Source organism: Lynx rufus, unplaced genomic scaffold, assembly GCF_022079265.1.
Source record: "Lynx rufus isolate CCGP_SWC_20201006 ecotype Redwood Valley unplaced genomic scaffold, mLynRuf1.p SCAF_18, whole genome shotgun sequence".
In the NCBI taxonomy this organism is placed as follows: domain Eukaryota; kingdom Metazoa; phylum Chordata; class Mammalia; order Carnivora; family Felidae; genus Lynx; species Lynx rufus.
Genome location: NW_025814832.1, coordinates 41,625,943 through 41,641,371, shown reverse-complemented (window position 1 = coordinate 41,641,371; position 15,429 = coordinate 41,625,943). Strand labels below are relative to the sequence as shown.

At 42.7% G+C, this 15,429-nt stretch overlaps 2 protein-coding genes across 3 annotated transcripts in view; both read right to left on the bottom strand.

Moving 5' to 3' along the window:
- LOC124512839 (leucine-rich repeat-containing protein 37A3-like) overlaps nt 1–15,429 on the bottom strand; it is a 340,529-nt gene that overhangs the window by 180,146 nt on the left and 144,954 nt on the right. The gene's annotated exons all lie outside the window — the stretch shown is intronic.
- The window catches only part of LOC124513568 (pleckstrin homology domain-containing family M member 1-like), an 80,611-nt gene continuing 77,771 nt past the window's right edge, over nt 12,590–15,429 (bottom strand). The window contains exon 19 of one of the 2 annotated variants that reach the window (XR_006962431.1): nt 12,590–12,612. The gene's annotated coding sequence lies outside the window, so the exon portion shown is untranslated. Of the gene's footprint in view, nt 12,613–12,665; nt 12,706–15,429 lie in introns of those variants that run through there. The other variant, XR_006962430.1, reaches the window with a different exon arrangement.

The window sequence follows — 15,429 nt, the reverse complement described above, 5'->3', positions numbered from 1 at the left end:
TATATATTGTTTTTACCTAAACACAAATACCTACAATAAAGTTTAATTTCCAAATAAGGCACAGTAAGAAATTAGCAATAATTAATAAATTAATTGAGAATTAATTTTTCATACTGAGAATACGAAAAAGGGACAAGTGACTGAGGAAAGGTGAAATAATTGTGGAAGACAGGAACTGAGAGATCAGAGTACTGGAAGGATCATCTACATGAATGCTAAAGTCACAAGAATCATGACAGGAGTACAGTTAGAGCAGCAGAAAGCCAGGAGCTGAAATTTAACTAAAGCAACAAGGAGTGGTAGTGGGTGGTATAATCTGATAATGCGAGATGCAAAACTGAGCATTTTGAAAATGGAACGAAGAAATGTCTGGAAGCACCTATGAGAATCAAGAAGGGGTCATCTACTCACCCTCTAGTCCCAGTAGTACTAGGAGAGCGAGAGAGAAAACCACCACCACCAGCCATACCTTTGTTCTGCCCACCACATTCCCAGATACACAGTCTTTCCTCATTTTCCCTTACATCTTGGTGGTCACTATCTGATTCATCAAAAACTCCCAAAAAGAAGGAAATGCAAAACCGTCTGATACATCACAAGTATTTTTTTAAGTATCATGACTGATTCAGTCCCCATGTAGATCAAGCTATCATATTATTATTAAAGGGTTTTCCATTCCTTGGCAGAGTGTAGAATTTTCAAAATTTTATAATTTAATACATACATTAAAATTAGGGGAGGAAGACATACAGATGGCCAACAGACACATGAAAAGATGCTCAACATCACTCATCATCAGGGAAATACAGATCAAAAGCACAATGAGATATCACATCACACCTGTCAGAATGGCTAAATTCAAAAACACAAGAAACAAATGTTAGTGAGGATATAGAGAAAAAGGAATCCTTGTGCACTGCTGGTGGGAATGCAAGTTGGTGCAGCCACTATGGAAAACAGTATGGAGCTTCCTTAAAAAGTTAAAAATAGAATTACTATATGATCCAGTATCAGACGATTGGATATTTACCCAAAGAATACAAAAACAGTAATTCAAAAAGATATATGGGGGTACCTGGGCGGCTCAGTCAGTTAAGCAACCAATTTGGCTCAGGTCATGGTCTCATGGTTTGTGGGTTCAAGCTCCACATTGATTGGTCTCTGTACTGACAGCTCAGACCCTGGAGCCTGCTTCAGATTCGGTGTCTCCCTTTCCCTCTGCCCCTCCCCTGCTTGTGCTCAGTCTCTCTCTCTCAAAAATAAACATTAAATTTTTTTAAAAAACTATATGCACCCCTATGTTTACTGCAGCATTATCTACAATAGCCAAATTTTGGAAGCAGCTCAACTGTTAGCAGCCCATCTATCCATTGATAGATGGATGGATAAAGAGGTGGTATACATACATACACACACACACACACACACACACACACACACACACACACTGGAATATTACTCAGCCATAAAAAAGAATGAATAATCTTGCCATTTGCAACAGCACGGATGGAGCTAGACAGTATAATGCTAAGTGAAATGTGTCAGAAAAGACAAATACCACAAGATTTCACTCATATGTTAAGAAACAAAGGGAAAAAAAGGGACAAACCAAGAAACACTCTTAACTATAGAAAATAAACTTAATGGTTACAAGAGGGGAGGTGGGTGGAGAATGGGTCAAATAGCTGAAGGGATTAAGAGTACACTTATGATGAGCACTAAGTAATGTATACAATTGATGAATATTGTACACCTAAAACTAACACTTTATGTTAACTGTATTGAAATTTAAATAAACAAACTTTAAAAGCCCTAAATGAAGTTGGGGAGGAGTGCTTATTGTTACATGAAATCATAGAATCCACAACAGAGCTAGGATGATTTCAGAAATCTTTCTGGTCAGGGGTGCCTGAGTGGCTCAGTGGGTTAAGCTTCTGACTTCGGCTCAGCTCATGATCTTACAGTTGTGGGGTGGGGTTCGAGCCCCACATCCGGCTCTGTGCTGACAATTCAGAGTCTGGGGCTGCTACAGATTCTGTGTCCTCCTCTCTCTGCCCCTGCCCAACTTGTACTCTCTCTCTCTCTCAAAAATAAACAAACATTTAAAAAAAAGAAATATTTCTGGTCTAATACCTTAATTATATATAAGGAAGCTGATAGAAAGATTGTGATTTGCTCACACAACGTACACAACATAGTAGCAAAATTCAGGTCCCTGACTCCCAACTCCAGGGATACTTTCACTAAATTTACACTGCTGCTTAGTAAACCCAGAGGCACAGCTAGGCAGAAATATGGAGAATCTAACTTTATTTTGTATTTAGTGCTCTGATGTTTGCATTGCGCTTTCACAACTGCACTTTCTCACTTGCTGAGTTACCACCACCTCCACATCTGCTTCCCTCCCATCACCCAAGGGCGACAGCCTTCTGCAAAGTACTTTCTACTCTTTCCATTTGGGTTCCCTTCCAAGCCGCCCCCTCACTTCTTCCCTCACTTCCCTTGCAGCGATGAAGGCAAACGTCCATTAACAGCAACTGCAGACACCTCTTCACTGCACCCGTTGCCCTTAACGTTCACACACGACCGGCACCACCCCCAACTGCCACCTTTAACAATACTGACTGAACTTCCACTTCATGGAAGAACCTGTGCTGTGGAACATTCCAACAGGCCCTGCTCGTTTAGCCTTCTGGCGAAGAAAGTGAGTAGACCTGTGAACACGTCAAACTACTCACCAGATGAAAACAAGTGCTCTACTAGAGGTTTGAGGGTTTGCTCAAGAAGCAGGGAAGCTTCCCAGCCACCATGACCTCCACCCTTCTAGAACCACCACCATTTCTGAGGCACCATCGGATCCAGCCGCGTCTGCCCCTTTAGTGCCCGGCCGCCCAGTCACATCGCTGCCCCTTCTGGAACCTTCGTCCATCTCCGTAATTGTTCTACGTTGTCCCTCACACCGGGTGGCACGCTCCTCGGCAAGTCCTGCCTCTCCACCTGTGTCCCCCGGGGGGGGGGGTCCCACCGTGAACCCCCTCAGGCTCCCAAGGGTGTCCCCCTCCTCCCGCCTCACGGGCCGAGGCCTTAGCCCCACGGGATCCGAAGGTCCTAGCTGCAGGCCGCTCAGCCCCCACCCCCCCCGCGTGGCCGGCGCTCTCGCTGCGCCGCCTTCCCGAGCTCCCACGCGACGAAGCCCCGCCCCCAGGTCACCTGACCGAGGCCGACGCTCCGCCCACTGAACGGCCCGCGCTGGAAGAGTGCGGGACCCAGGGCACCGGCACCGCCACCGCCTCCGCCACCGCGCAGGGGCTCCGGAGCAGCGGGGAGCGGCTGAGCTCGCCGCCGCCTCCGCGCCGACTGGACAGCGCTGCGGCCCCGCGGCTCCACCCCACCTCACAAGGGCCTGTGACCTCACCTGGCCCCGTCGGCGGCCCAGACGCGAGCTCCTCCCCGCGCGCTGTTCTCCCGGCACCTGGATGTCGCCGTCCGTCCCGCACTCCCTACCCTTCCTGCAGCTCTCTGCGTTCCCTGGTGCAGTGCCCCGCCCCAGTCTGACATCTTTTCAGGATTATCCTGTATCCATCCTTTGAAGACTTCCCGCCCTGCCTTCGAAAACATTCCATCCTTCTTGGTTTCTACCGCTCTGTACCGGAAAACAGCGCAGAGCTCTTTGTCCCGACACTTTGCTGAAATCGGTTCCAGGCTGCCCTTCAGAGGACTAACGCTTACTTTGGGAAGAGATGCTTTGTGTTTCTTCGAAGATCAATTTCTTGTGTGTGTGCATGCTGCAGATGAAATGTTACTGGTAAAAGACACAAAGCGATTTTTCACGGCTTGCCCCAGATATTATGTCGCTAAAACGTTGTACGAATCCAAGACAGTGAAATTAATCATTTTTAAGGTTTTTGCTACACTAGAGTCGTAAATGTTCTGTCAAGCGGAGAGCGTTTTGCAAATATTTTCCCCCTAAAGCTCATGATTTGAGGTATAAAGGTAAATTTTCAAAAAGGTAAAATTCACCTTGATTGAGCCAACCTGAGCTCTCCGTTGTTAACATTGTGGTGAGCAGCGTGGACTTTAGAGCTGGATCTATGCAAATTCAATTATTGAGTCAATTATCCTAATTATTTACTGTGTGCAGTGGGGCAAACTAAGCTCTCTAAGCCTCAGTTTTCTCATTCGTTCAGAATTGTGATAATTCAAAAATGTTTATGCAGTGCTCAAAAAATGTTAAAACATTTAATTACTTCAGAGATACTTGTGCCCGTTTATATCTCAAATCCTGTTGTGTAGGCATTCTTTAGTACTTTTAACATGTACGTGTTTTATCTCCCTCAACAGTCTGTAAGTAATGAGTGCTGAGACCATGTCCTTTATTTTTGTAAACACCCCACCCTCCATTCCCTACTTCCCCACCTACCCACACACACTGTTTACAGTCCACCTCTGTTAATGAGCTGAGCCCATTTTCCATCTATTCATAAGACATCAACTTCTAACGTGTAAGCATTATCATGGTTTCAGTCCGTCTGATCACCAGATTGTGGACGCTTCACAATCTTGAGCACTTGTACTTTGTTAGTACTGAGTCTATTGATGAGTTAGTTACTGTATTAGTTTCAGAGACGCTCACCAAATAGCACCAAGAGTATAGTAGTTAGGATTAGATTCTTTCACCTAACAGAAAATCCCTAAATAACAGTGGCCTAAGCAAGATAGAATTTTATGTCTCACATTCGAGAGGTTCAGAGATGGTCACCCAAGGGTGAATATTGCTAACCATAGTTGCAAGGACACAGTCTTCTATTTTACAGCTCCACTGGCATTTATTCCAGTGGTGGCTTCAGGGAGATATCACAGGCAAAAGACTCTCAAAAGATTTTAAGGTTATGCTTCTTGGATCCTCTCATTCAAATAATATGGCTTCTAAGAAGCTTAAGGCTTTTGTCCTTCTGCAGAAGCCCGAGGTAGCAAAAGATTTAACTCAAAGATATTTATGGGTAGGGCTTTTATTTTATGGGACTGAAACCCAATCAAGATTTGCAGGAGATTCATAATTTTTTTTTTAAAGAGTATTGTAATTGTCACAAACACTGCCAGCTTGGGCTGAAGGAGTCAGAGCATGAAAAGGAAAGAGGTCTTTGGACCCTCAAGCTCTATAAGCAGGAAGCAGGCTGAGAAAACTATTTCCACGTAAATACATGCTACCTTTAATGGAATAAAGATGGCTTCAAGGGTAAAACCAAAAGCCTAGAAGATAGAATGAAAATCCATGGAGAATTATTCCCAGGCCTTTCATATGGAACTGCCAGCCTATACCCAAGTGACTTTCAGAACTGCTATGGACTGGGGGCTTCTGCAAACCTGTTTTCTGCCCCTTGAAACTGGAATGTCTCCCTATCTGTCCTGCCATTTTAATTGGTCGTTGCAGGAAGAGAGCGTATAGCTTTTTCCTTTAGTTCACAGGACTTCAGCTTAAGAGGCACTATACTCAAGTGGCCAAATGTAAGGAACTATATCCAAGAAGACTCTTCTGCCCCAGGACCTATTTAGAGGACAAGACTCTGGACTTTGAGTGAATGCTATAATGAGATAAGACCTTGGGGGGTCCTTGGGAAGAGGGAGCACTTGTTGCAAGTGAGGGAACTATGAATAAGTAGTGACCAGAGGGTGGACTGTGGCAGTTTTGAACTATGTCCACAAGTTCTTTGGTGTATTAGTTTCTTGTTACTATAACAACTTACCACAAACTTCAACAACTTATTACATTTCTGGAGGTCAGAAGTCCAAAATTGGCCTTACAAAGGCTGCGTTTCTGGAGGCTCTAAAGGAAAATCTATTCCTTACCTTTTCCCGCTTCTAGAGGCTTCTGCATCCCTTGACTCGTGGCAACCTCATACTGACCTGTTTCCATCATTACATGTCCTATTCTCACTCTGACCCCCTTATGATTGTGTTAAGGCTATCCACATAATCCATGAAATTTCCCTGTTTCTGCCCTTAATTACATCAGCAAAATTCTTTATTCCATGCCAGGTAACATATTCGCTGGTTCTGGGGATTAGAACATGGGTGCCTTTGGGAGAGGGGGATGGGCAGGGGCAACAATTTTATCTACCACGGCGCTCATACCTTCACGAAGTGGCATCTAGGTTCATGAGTTCTAGCCCTGCGTCGGGCTCTGTGCTGACAGCTCAGAGCCTGGAGCCTGCTTCCGATTCTGTGTCTCCCTCTCTCTCTTTCTGCCCCTTCCCCACTCATACTCTGTCTCTGTCTCTCTCTCTCTCAAAGCATAAACATTTAAAACAATTTTTTAAAAAAAGTGGCATCTGGTCCACGCTTCTTGAATGTGGACTAGTTGTAGCAGGCTACTTAACGAATAGAGTATGGTGGAAATGCTGACGTGACACGTACAAAACTAGGTCACAAGAGATATTGCAGCTTCCTCCTGGCTCTCTCTTGGCTTCCGCACTTAGGGAGGAGCCAGCTGACATGCCGCAAAAGCTGCAAGATCGCGTTTGTGGTTTTAAGCTGCTAAATCGTGGGGTAATTTATTATGCAGCAATAGATAACTACCACAATCCCTCAGGTCCCATCCTGATCCGTGAGGTCTGCTTAAGTTCTAGCTATTATCTCTAGAGTCGGCCTACCTGAAGAAGGAAGGGGAGAGGAGAGGCATGCTCCCTTCTTAAGTGGCTCACGATGGACGTGGTATGCACCCCTTCCATTCACATCTGTCTACAAGATGGACAGGGCAGCCTAGCTGCACGAGAAGCTTGGAGACATAGTATCTATTCCAGGCAGCCATGTGTCCAACTGGAAGTGAGGAGTTCTGACTTTATGTGAGAAGAGGAAAACACATATGGGGGCACAATTAGCAACCTCTGTCACAATGGGGGATTATAAGGGTCAGGAGAAGCAAAGTTGAGCATAGATCCATTAACATTTTTCCTAACCAATCTCTTCATTGGCCACCGAATGATATTTACACACCCAGCACTCTGATCTCTCCAAAGAAATCATGCCAATTTTATGAGTCACAGGAAAACGCAACTAATAGAAAAAAAAAAAAAAAAACAACCCACAATGAATTGCGAAATTTTTTTTTCTTACAAAGCTGTTTTCAGGGACACTGATAAAGAACAATTTACTGTGGAGATTTTGCCTGAAGGCTGTTAAATCTCCTAAATGTTGCTTTCTAAATGCTTCTATTCTGTGAGCATTCTCCCGTGTATTGTCAGAAAATACACAGCTGACGGAAAATGTCTTCTCTGTGCAAAAGTTTAGAGAGACAGCACTATGGCAGCAATCGCAAGGAACACAATCATGTTAACTGACCTATAATTTTCTTTTCACATGCTAACTCTTCTTGGATAGTCTCATTAAGTGGATTTGTTTTAAGTTTATTTTTGTGAAAGAGACAGAGCAAGTGGGGGAGGGGCAGAGAGAGAGGGAGAGAGAGAGAGAATCCCAAGCAGGCTCTGCACCATCAGCACAGAGCCCAATGTGGGGCTCAAACTCACAAACCGTGAGATCATGACCTAAGCCAAAACCAAGAGTCGGACACTTAACTGACTGGGCCATCCAGGCGCCCCTTAAAATTTAACAATATAGATAACCCCAATCACAAGCATTTAAAACTGCCTGTGTGCGGGGCGCCTGGGTGGCGCAGTCGGTTAAGCGTCCGACTTCAGCCAGGTCACGATCTCGTGGTCCGTGAGTTCGAGCCCTGCGTCGGGCTCTGGGCTGATGGCTCAGAGCCTGGAGCCTGTTTCCGATTCTGTGTCTCCCTCTCTCTCTGCCCCTCCCCCGTTCATGCTCTGTCTCTCTCTGTCCCAAAAATAAAAAATAAAAAAATTTGAAAAAAAAAATAAAAATAAAACTGCCTGTGTGCTTTAGTCAAACTACAAAATATCAGAAATAGATATTTCAAGAAATATGTTACAAAACCAAATAGAAATTATTTTTCAACAAGCATTAAATGGTTTTCTTGCACAGCATGTTAGTTTCCTTACATCAGTGTGAAAAATGAATGCACTGTAATTCCAAGACAACTTGCTTGTAATTGATCCCAGTGGTCATTACATGGCTGTTACTGTAGAGTTCAGACTACAGAGGCCAAGAGTTAGGGGATTACAAATATGATTTGATATGTAGCTTTTCATTTCATTTTCACATAAAGTCCTCCATTTTACCCAGATATTTATTCGTCAGTTACCATGAAGTAAATAAAACACAGTGTACCTACAAAATTTCACCATAAAAGGTCTCAGTGTGTGTTCACATAATCCTTTTACGACGTCATGCACTGTAATGTTTTTTAAAAATGCACGTATTTAAGGAATGTAAGACCCAAAGGCAAAGATGATGAGTGTGCTATAAAGTACTTCAACCCCACACTGTCGATGCTCAATACATTTTAAATAGCAGAAAGTGAAGTTGCAAATTCTAGAGTCTTACCCTATAAAGTGATAATGCTAATAATTTCGATAGTCATCCCATCTCCTGTGAATAAAAGGTTTTCTTAGATGCCTGCCAAGTATCCTGTTAGTTGGGTTTCTTTCCCTGTGATTTTTTTTTTTTAATTTTTTTTTTTCAACGTTTATTTATTTTCGGGACAGAGAGAGACAGAGCATGAACGGGGGAGGGGCAGAGAGAGAGGGAGACACAGAATCAGAAACAGGCTCCAGGCTCCGAGCCATCAGCCCAGAGCCTGACGCGGGGCTCGAACTCCCGGACCGCGAGATCGTGACCTGGCTGAAGTCGGACGCTTAACCGACTGCGCCACCCAGGCGCCCCTCCCTGTGATTTTGATCTAGTACTTCTTTTAGTTTTTCATGGGAATTTGTGGCTGTGAGGGAACCAGAAGCCTCTGATCACTTAATTTGGAAAATGGATCAAAAGTGGATTTTCATTTTGTGTGGGTAGATATTCGGTTCTCTTAAAATACCCGCCAAGCTATATTCATAATCTTTTAGGAACTGAGATGACTTAACTGCAAACTTAGTAAGCCAGAAGGACAGGTAAGTGACTTCTTAAGTCAATGGTTCTCAAACTTGAGTCAGCAGCAGAATCACAGGGAGGGCTTGCTGAAACACAACACTGGGCCCGGCCCCATCTCAGATTTTCTGAGTTAGTAGCCCTGGGGCGTGGCCTGTGCATTTTTATTCCTAACAACTTCCCAGGTGATATGGAGGCTGCTGGTCCTCAAACCCCATTTTGAGACCCAATTCCTTAAATAAAAGTTGGGCATTTTTCCCCCTAAAGCTGGGCATTTAAATGATCCTGTCAATAATCTGCCATCAAGCCTTTATTGTACTGATTTATGCCTCCTGCAAACAAAACCTAGGCTACACTGACAGTCTGTTCTATTGAGATTGCACAAGTTCCTAAAAAATCCCCAATTAAAAGACAAAAAACTCCAACTCTTAGAACAGCAATAACCTACTCAGTTTGAAAACATTCTGAAAGTCTAAAGAAACGCTCTGGGTTCTGGAGTAAACTTCAGTCCCCGTGGTGGTCATCATTTGGTTACATTTGGGAACAGGCTTGTTCTAAAATAATCATTTTTGAGGCGATGACATTTACTCTTTTCACCCAAAGAAAACAGAAATAACAACACAGGAAGAACTGGGCAGCCTTAGGTCAATTCTTTTTGGAAAGCACATTTAATTTACTGTTGCACAATTCAAACAGAGGGGGTGGTTAGGAAGTCAGGAAGGCACTTAAGTCATTTCAACCAGGAATACCTAACAAAGAGAAGGATCTTGAAATCATGGATGGTCTAGGAATATCTGAGAGAGAAAGATGGGATTCGTTATGTGACAACTTGTCAGGAGCATCCCAAGCTTCCCATTACTATCCACACACCCTGAGACTGAACATAAATTCTCTCCAGATGAGCTGAGCACAAATAAATAACTTCTTTGGGCTGTGCTGATACCAAAATACTATTTAGATGTTCACCCTACGCGATGCCCAAACTGACTGCCATTTGCTGTCTCGCGAACACAGCTACAGGTTCTCCCCGCGTACAAAAAGTATTGGTCTTTTTTTTTTTTTAATCTTCATTTATTTTTGAGAGAGCGTGAACAGAGGAGGAACAGAGAGAGAGGGAGACACAGAATCCGAAGCAGGCTCCAGGCTCTGAGCTGTCAGCACAGAGACTGATGTGGGGCTGGAACTCACGAAACGCGAGTTCATGACCTCAGCCAAAGTCAAACACCTAACTGGACCACCCGGCGCCTTTTTAAAGCCTAGGAGTCTCCTTCCAGAAGCTCAGAGAAGAGTCCTACTGATTTTTTCATCCTTTAAATATATGTTCTTCCTCCTTTGATATAGTGTCTTCATATAAACCATCTTATCTAAAGAAAAGGTCCAACTACTGCTTTAGTGGACTCTTGTCTCAGTAGCCAGAGGGTATAGTTAGGTTCTAAACTTCTTGGATTCATTATCGACCCTCCCCTCCCCCATTTACCCCTCTACTGTACTACCATCCCTTTCAGTAAAGAGTAATCCATGGGTGAGACAAGGCTCAGTCATTTGCCCTACTCCTAATTCCAAGGCTTATTCTCAGTGTTAACGCACGAATACAGAATACACATTTCAGCTACTTCTTAATGGATTCCTCTCCCTTATATGTGGATGCAAATGTGTGCAAAGTGAGCTAAGGAATAATAAACTAAGTGGAGCTTGAGTGCTACATTAGGAAATGTGACTGCTAACAAACATCGGAGAAGGGGCTCTAAGAGAGGCCAGAATGAGGCTTTTTCATTGAGAAAGGTGATGTGGAATGACATCCGCTCTGGCAAAAGCCGGTCTCTCAGATCTCCCAACTTAACAACAAAAAAAGTAGGATCAACATCTCACGGAATCTTGACTGTATGTCTGATGCCACAGTAAGTCCCAGCATCTCAGATTATCGATATTGAAAGACACCTTCCAGACTGGCTGGTCCCAACTATCATTTTTCAAACTAGAAAACTGAGCCCCGAAGGGAAGGAAGAGAGGCTTGCCTTAATTAAGGGTAAAGCTTCCTCAGCTGCAACAATGAGGCCAGGACTTATATTTTCTGATCGTCAGACCACTGTCTATAGCTCTTTCCTTTTTCCTGATGAATAGGGGGTGAGGGTGGTCGTTAATGTTTAGACCAATGTGAACACCAAGGAAGCAACTGCTAGGAGAAAAGAACCACTTGTACCCCTCCTGCTCAGAAATGGCCCAGCATGCCCGTGGGGCCATCCCCACAGGCTCCCAGATGAGAGAGCCCCTACAGATCCAGCAAATGGGCAGCAACTCCCTATGAATGATGCCAAGTGGGAGGGTCTGTATCCATCCCAAGTCTGTGTGGGGTTGTTGTTTTTTTTTAAATATGCTCCTTCCTCCTCAAATAAAACTACAAAATATAATGCAAATGTGTTTCTGGACATGTTCCTTTAGATTAAGCAAGCCTCATCCTGGTTTCAGGTGACCCAATGAGAAAAATAAAATAAAACTGCAGCTGTGGCCTCTCAGATTAAAGACTGAGTTAAAATGAGGTTGCCCAGCCCATAGGAGAATAGGCCACACACGCTGATCCAACTGGCCCATCATTCTAAATGTGGCACATATGCCCAGCAGACTCAGAGACCCATGGGAATGATTCCTTCACAAGACAGCCAAGAGGTAGATAAGTGCAATCAGCCCCATGGATGGATGTAGCACACAGAAGCACCAGATTGGGTGTAGGGGCGGGGGGGGGGGGGTGCCTTGGACAAGGGGCAGAGGGCCTGAAGGGTGAGGCCAGATCTCTGGCTCTCATCACAGCACTCTCCCTGGGAGGAAGAGTGTCCGGTCATGAAAGAAATTCCCAGTATGTAGCAAATGTCTACAGCGGTGAGAGTGTGGACGTAGAAGGTAAAGAGGTGATGCTGGTCTAAGGGTAACACGCGTCCTCCAATCGAACTTCTAGGGTGGGGTGCCAAGGAGACAAATCTGAAGGGTGATGATTATGAGCTGGGGGACCCTGGCACATTCATCCAGGCCATGCATGACCCCTGAGTGGCCTTCCCATCCTCACCCCCAACAGAATTGCTGGCAAGGGCTCCCCTTGTGAGAGAACCATACTGGATTGAGGGGATTGCTTTGGTCTTCTTCTTCAAAATTCCTTTGGCTATTCGGGGCCTTTTGTGGTTCCATATGAATTTTAGGATTGCTTGTTCTAGCTTCGAGAAGAATGCTGGTGCAATTTTGATTGGGATTGCACTGAATGTGTAGATAGCTTTGGGTAGTATTGACATTTTGACAATGCTTATTCTTCCAATCCATGAGCAGGGAATGTCTTTCCATTTCTTTAAATCTTCTTCAATTACCTTCATAAGTTTTCTATAGTTTTCAGCATACAGATCTTTTACATCTTTGGTTAGATTTATTCCTAGGTATTTTATGCTTCTTGGTGCAATTGTGAATGGGATCAGTTTCTTTGTCTTTCTGTTGCTTCATTGTTAGTGTATAAGAATGCAACTGATTTCTGTACATTGATTTTGTATCCTGCAACTTTGCTGAATTCATGTATCAGTTCTAGCAGACTTTTGGTGGAGTCGATTGGATTTTCCATGTATAATACCATGTCATCTGCAAAAAGCGAAAGCTTGACTTCATCTTTGCCAATTTTGATGCCTTTGATTTCCTTTTGTTGTCTGATTGCTGATGCTAGAACTTCCAGCGCTATGTTAAACAACAGCGGTGAGAGTGGGTATATTTAAATTCTTTTATCCAAAGCTATTTGAAGTTACACCAAATCAAAAGTGATAGCCTACTGAAGTGTGTAGTTCTCATTCCCCACTCTGCCAATTTTGAAAGATTATAGGCTAAATATGCCAATACAGCTACAAATCCCTTAGTTATGAGCATACTGAAGTATAAGGAAGTTGGAGTGGGGAAATTTTTATTTATAAAATCAGAATACAGGGGCACCTGGGTGGCTCAGTTCGTTGGGCATCCCACTTCGGCTCAGGTCATGATCTCACTGCTCATGGGTTTGAGCCCCACATTGGGCTCTGTGCTGACATCTCAGAGCCTGGAGCCTGCTTCAGATTCTGTCTCCCTCACTCTCTGCCCCTCCCCCACTCACGTTCTGTCTCCCTCTCTCTCAAAAATAAACATTAAAAAAATTGTTTTTAATTTAACATCAGAATACAAATATTTACTCTCCTAAAGATTCTCAGTACTTGTGGGAAAAAATAGTTTGTATATAAAATAACCTCTTCAGAAAAATATTAATACAATGTCCCACTGGGGCTTCCTTTATAAAATTCATCTGACGGCTCAGAATAGTACCTTACATTTGAATAACACATTTTAAAGTATTTCAAATGTTATAATACTTGATTTTATGATAGACTATTATTCTCCTCTTAGAAGTTTAAAATATGTTTGATCATTGAAGGCAAAACTTATAAAACATTGTCTGAAGCTTTCAGTGTGTATAGTGGTAATACATAATAAAATTACAGCTTAACGGAGGGAGGGTAAAAAGGTCTATATAATGGTAAAACTTCTATATTCCACTTGAAGTGGTAAAATATTTATTTTAGTATACTAGAAAAGGTTAAGTATGTATACTATAATCCTTAAAACAACCACTGGAAAAATACAGAGATATAGTGAAAATACATATAGAATAAATTCACATACTAAAAAAGTGCTCCCCAAAAAAGAAGGGATAAAATGGTTGAAAAACAGAGGAAAAAATAGAAAACAAATAACAATATGGTATACCTGGTCTGAATGTATAAGTAATTACATTACATATGATTTAAACACTCCAATTAAAATACAGGAATTATACAAATAAATACAAAAAACATCACCCAACGCTGTGTGGTTTACAAAATACTTCAAAACTGGTGATATAAGAAGGTTAAAAGTAAAAGGATGGAAAATACTTACCATCTAAGCACTAATCAAAAGAAAACTGGAGTTATATTAGAATCAGAAAAAGTAAGCTTGAGAGAAAAGAAAATTACCAGTGATCACATACATATTGCGTAATGATAAAAGAATCAGCTCACCAAGAAGATATAACTATTCTAAATGTGAATTCACCTAGCAACAGAGCTTCAAAATGCATGAACCAAAACCTGACAAAACTGAAAGGAGAAATAGACAAATCTACAATTATATTTGGAGACAATGTTCCTTTCTCTATAACAGAACTAGTAAAAAAATCAGCAAAGATACAGAAGAATGAATAACATGAATTATTATGCATGGGGGTGGGTATGTGATTATTAGGAATATCTATGTCAGAAAAGAAAAATTAATGAAAAAACTTCTACATCAAAGACAAAATTAGAATTCAAAATAAACTTTGAAACGTTCAGGTAATAATAGCAAATTGAACAGCCTTCAAACACTCCATTTAAACTAAGGAATTTTGGGGATGCCTGGGTGGTCCAGTCAGTTAGGTGTCCAACTTCAGCTCAGGCCATGATCTCGCGGTTTGTGAGTTGGAGCCCCACATCAGGCTCTGTACTAACAGCTTGAAGTCTGGAGCCTGCTTTGGATTCTGTGTCTTCCCCTCTCTCTGCCCTCCCCGGCTCGCTCGCTCTCTCTCTCTCTCTCTCTCTCTCTCTCAAAAATAAACTAAAGGAATTTTTAAAACATCACAAATCCATAATAACAAAAAGAAGAGGAAAAGAAACTACTACAATTAAATTTTGGAATCTGGAAAGCTGATGAACTTAGTAGACCTGAAAAGGCTGAACCATAAGGCAGAATGGGGAAAGCCAAGAAGCAACCCAATTCAGAACACAAAAACTCCAAAAGCTCATAAATTAGTAGCATTTAGGTACCTCTAAAAGTGAGGGTAAGAGTGAAGCTAAAAAGAAAGAACTGGTTAAAATCCCTTTAAGTAGTAATTTGATACCTAGGGTCTCTTCACACGGCCATTCACTTTTATCCACTGGGCACAGCCAGTTATTGATTTTCTCCTACTCCAGCAGGAAAGTGACAATTCATCAGAAAGGGTTAAACACAAGGTCTCTGGATTATGGAATACTAAACACAATAGAGGGTAGGAGTATTACCTGCAAAACTCGGAGGGAGGCTTACACTGAATAATGGGAACTTCAGTCTTTCGTCTTATTTAACACCTGGAATTCTATGAAGCAAGGCTATACCTCCGGGAAGGATATTCAAAGTTTCTTTGAACACTCTGACCATCTCAAAAGGAAATCTATCCTAAAGACAGTCATATTAAGGGTTTTCCAGGCAAATAGCCCAGCCAGACCACCCGATAGCAGGGTTTCTCAATCTCAGCAGTACTGGCATTTTGAGACAGATACTTCTTTATTGAGAGAGCTGTCCTGTGTATTGTAGGATACTCAGAAGCATCCCTGGCCTCTCATCACTTGATGCCAGTAACACAGATTGTGATGACCAAAAATG